Below are 4896 nucleotides of genomic sequence, written 5' to 3' on the forward strand. Positions count from 1 at the left end.
TGGGGTGTGTGGGGGTTAAAAGGCCCGGGCCAGCCATGTGTGTTTAAAAAACAGGCTGATCCGCAGCCAGGGGCTCCAGCCTGACTCCATCCTGCTGTTAATGGAGGACAGAGGACCACTTACAGCTTCCTCTTCACCCCATAACAAATCGCCCGTGTTCCCCCAGGCCTTCCTGGACCCCCGCCCCCCACCCCCCAGCTCCCTGTGGGGGCAGCGCAGGCCTGTTCTGAGTCTGGTTTCTCAGAAGGGCCCTGCGGTCAGCCCCCACACAGTGTTGGGCCCCGCTCCTCTCCTCCTCTCGGTGATAAGTAACTGCCTCAGCAGGGTGGCGAGCAGGTTTGCCTGGCCTCTGTCTTGTCTTTGGCCACTCCAGAGCCTCCTGGGCAGGGGGGAGGCCTGTCCTGCCAGCAAAGTTTGCTTCAGTTTTGCGCATAGGCTCCTAGGGCACCTCCTCTGGGAAGTCTTCCATGACTGCTCTAGCCCAGGTGGGTTGCCAGGTGGGTTGCATTCATCGAACACGTGCACTCCTTCTTTTGGTTTGGTTTTGTTAATCCTCACCTGAGGATATTCTTTTCCCAATGATTTTTTTTAGAGAGAGTGGAAGGGAGGGGAAAGACACACAGAGAGAAACATTGGTGTGAGAGAGACACATCCATTGGTTGCCTCCTGCATGTGCCCCGACCTGGGCTGGGGACTGAGCCTGCAACCGAAGTGTGTGCCCTTGACTGGAATCAAACCCTTGACCCTCAGTACAAAGCAGATGCTCAAACCACTGAGCCAGGCCAGCTAGGGCTGTCATGCATCCTTTTATTTTTAATTTTTAAAAATACATTTGTATTGATTTCAGAGAGGAAGGGAGAGGGGGAGAGAGAGATAGAAACATCAATGATGAGAGAGAATCATTGATCGGCTGCCTCCTGCACGCCCCGCACTGGGGATCAAGCCTGCAGCCCAGGCATGTGACCTCCTGGTTCACAGGTTGATGCTCAACTACTAAGCCACACCAGGCGGGCTCATTTTTTTAATTTGAGAATCTAAGGGAAAAGAGGTCAGTGGGGCCGTGCAGGAGACAGCCGATCAGTGATTCTCTCTCATCATTGATGTTTCGATCTCACTCTCCCTCCCCGTCCTCTCTGAAATCAATATATATATATATATATATATATGTGTGTGTGTGTGTGTGTGTGTATAAAATTCTTGCAGCACCCCCACGTGCCTGCCATGGCACACCAGTGGAAAATCGCTGCCTTAGAGATTCTTCTGCCCATGGTGTTGGCAAAGATGGAGCATCCAAAATGAACTCCATGGCTGGCAGCTGGTGCTGGCTGGTGACTGGAACCTGAGCTGGGGCTGTCACCAGGAGCACCTTGGCTCCCTGCTACCTGGTCTCTACCCATGGCTTGGGTTTCTCACGGCATGGGGCTGGGTTCCAGAATGTCAGTTCTGCCATGTACTATTTTTTTATTTTTGGTATGGAAAAGGTGGAAATTTATTGAAGAACAAGTACAGATTCCCGCATGGGGAAGGGGAAAGAATTTCACAGCACTGACTCCCACGAAAGAGTCCCCCGCCATACTATTGAGCAAATGCAGTCACAGGGCAAGTCCAGATTCAAGGGGATGAGAGACAAGCTCCACCTCTTGATGTGGGAGGGGCATGTGTGCCCATGCAGGGAGGGGAATTGAACTATTGAAGATTGACTCCATAAATATTTAAATATAAATACAGGTTGGAGCAAGAGGTTTACTGTTGTTCATATGAAAAATAATACAATAATTAATAAATCATAATATAAGAATAAACTGTTTTGCGTACTTACAATGGTCAACCTACTTTTGCCCACCGCGCGTGCGTGTGTGTGTGTGTGTGTGTGTGTGTGTGTTCTTAGTCTTCACATATCTTTGTAAATAGGTGGGATTATTTTTGTAGCTTAATTCCTAGAAGGGAGTTGTTGGCTTACTCGCAGTGGTTCTCAACCTTTGGGTCGCGAACAGTGAAAATACATCCTGCATATCAGATATTTACGATTCATAACAGTAGCAAAACTACAGTTATGAAGTAGCAACGAAAGTAATTTTATGGTTGGGGGTCACCACAACATGAGGAAGGTTGAGAACCACTGGTTAAGGGGTACACATTTTTAGATGGGAGGGGGTTGGGGGCTAGGTGAAAAGGTGAAAGGGATTACAGAGCACAAATTGCCAGTTATACAAATAGTCTCGAGGATGTGAAGTGCAGCATAGGGCATAGAGTCATAATATTGTAATAACTGTGTATGCTATCAGATGGGGACTAGATTGATTGGGTGATCACTTTGTAATGTCTACAAATGTCTAATCACTATGTGGTACACCTGAAACTAATCTAATATTCTATGACAGCTGTAATTGGAAAATAAGTTAATATTTTTTTGATCTGAAGCATTTATTTAATTTTTTTAAAAAAAGAATCATATACACAATGTTGAACAAATTGACAGAACTGGTGCGCAGATACCTGCAAAGGGATGAGTGCTATTTGTTTAGAGACCAGCTGCCTCCCAGTCACACTTCCTTATTCTTGGTATAAACTGGAGACATATACTATTTTAAAACAACACTTTTTAAATAGTAAAATATACAAGAGATTCCCGAGCATAACAGAAATATCTTGGAAATATGTGGCCATTTGAAGTATAAAAGAGCCAGTGGCATGGTTGTAAAACTACGGTGTGAAGGGTGAGGAACAGTATACAACGCTCTGCCTCTCCCGGTGCATAACTACACATCCGTTCAGTGGGTACACGTGCCAGAGGCGCACCGAGGTGCGCAGGACGTGCAACTTCTTTAGCGGCCTGTGCCCTGAGCCCAGTTTGGGTTCACCCTTTCCAAATGGTCCTCCAAGGCTTCCTGACTTAATCTCGTCTGCAAAATGACTCCTCCTCCTGTCGAGGCCTCCGACTGAGGGCAGCCTCTATCTGGTCTTTTTCTTTTGTAAGTTCATCAAAAAACCATTCTGTGTCCGCCAGGGTCCTGATTTGCAGCAGTTCCCGGGAAGAGATATGACTTGCATGGGTGCCGGTGGCTTTTTCTGAATATTTTTTTTTTTCCTTCCGAATAGGAAGAAACTGGAGTTGTTTTCTTGGATTGGTACATTGTAACGGAGACACAGGAACAGTATCTACATCATCCAACAGTATATCCAATCGAATCGGGCTGCTTTTGATTTTGCTAAGAGATGACTAAATCCTGGGGACAAAGTTTCCTTAGGAGGGAGTCCTCTCTGGACGATAAGCCACAGTCACGGGTGTTGACATCTCTCCTGTGGTTGGAGTGCAGGATGTGCGGTTGGAAGGCGGCAGGGATGACGCCCTCTGCGCAGCACCGTTAAACCTCCTGTCTGCGGGCGTGTTTCTCTGGGGACCGATTCGCACCCACAGTTGTTTCAGTTTGCCGCGGATTCACTAATTTATTTGAAGTGCGCCCTTTGTCTGTGTGCCCCAGTTTGTTCGTTTTTTTTTAAAAATATATTTTATTGATTTTTTAGAGAGAGGAAGGGAGAGAGATAGTCAGAAACATCGATGAGAGTGAAACATCGATCAGCTGCCTCCTGCACATTTCCCACTGGGGATGTGCCCGCAACTCAGGTACATGCCCTTGACCGGAATCGAACCTGGGACCCTTCAGTCTGCAGGCCGATGCTCTATCCACTGAGCCAAACCGGTTTTGGCATGTGTGCCCCAGTTTTTAAATATTTCTTTCTTCCTCAAGTTCTTTTAAAGCGCTCATGATTGGCGTGTCTAAAGCCTCTTGGTTTTTTTTTATCGGTAAGTTTGTTGGTGAACTTCCAGGTGAAGAAGCCTTTTCCCGAGGAGAATGGTACCCGGGAACGCATGCCCCGGGCTGGCCCGTGAAGACCGGGTATTCCGCCCCAGGGATCGGCCGCCTCCGCCTGCTGACGCCCGAGGCGGCCAGTGTGTTGGCACGTGAGGGTCCTGTGGGAGCTCGAGAATTATGGCGAAGAGTTAACATTTTCATGTTCCACTTGCTTGACCTGAGCTTCAAGTTTTGAGATTGTTCTTTTCAAATCAGAAATCTGAGTCTGTGCACCAAGCGATGTTCTCCGTCGTATTTAATGCGTGCTTCACTCTTTCGCGTTCTCTTCCCAGGGACTCCTACTCTCCTAAAAGATGAAACATTTTGTTTTCCTGTTTCAGTCTGGCGTCTTGTCATCTGGGAGTTTGTAGGCATTCTCAAGCGCTTCCTCCGGCTCCTGCAGACTGGACTGCAGTCCAATGCTGTGCTGTCTTTTTCTCAGTCACCTGCTCTCATTCCCTCCGGCGTTCCTGCAGGATTTTGGGGGCACTGCTGGCTGCACCGAGGCATTCTCTGAAGCCGCTCACTTCTCTTTCTAGTAGGTTATTCTTACTTTCCAATGTCTTCACACCACTAGTGGCTTCATGCAGAGCACCATCTCATTGGCCGCATCTGTCTCCGGGAACTTGATGGGTTTTCTTCTGATCTTCAGTTGCAGAAATCTCTTTTGCCTCCAGCTTCTGTTTCAAGCTATTTTATTTCTGACTCATAATGAGCTCGAAGATCCACTACGTGCCGGGCGTGCTTTTCCTTCGGGTTCTTCAAAGGCTCCTTGGGAAAGCGTCTCCTCACTCTCTGGAAGCTGGGGCGACTGACCGAGGCTGCAGTTAGCATGACAGGTTTTCCTCTCCCACGGTGTTGACCGAGATGTCGTCACTAGTGACAGTATAGAGGCCGGGGGAACGTGGACCTGGGCCTGCTTTCGCTTGGAAATGTGTGATTTTCCTGAGAGCTTTTGGAGGGGAAGGGCATTTGGGGAGCCCAGACAACTGAGAGGTGACATTACTTGGGAGAAAGAATCTATGTCAGAGTGACCGACACA

At 48.1% G+C, this 4896-nt stretch overlaps 1 pseudogene; it reads right to left on the bottom strand.

Annotated features, from left to right (window-relative positions):
* Positions 1-2893: 2893 nt before the first annotated feature.
* On the bottom strand, positions 2894-4688 carry LOC102756451 (annotated as a pseudogene).
* Between the last annotated feature and the right edge of the window lie 208 nt (positions 4689-4896).

Source organism: Myotis davidii, unplaced genomic scaffold (genome assembly GCF_000327345.1).
Source record: "Myotis davidii unplaced genomic scaffold, ASM32734v1 scaffold89, whole genome shotgun sequence".
In the NCBI taxonomy this organism is placed as follows: domain Eukaryota; kingdom Metazoa; phylum Chordata; class Mammalia; order Chiroptera; family Vespertilionidae; genus Myotis; species Myotis davidii.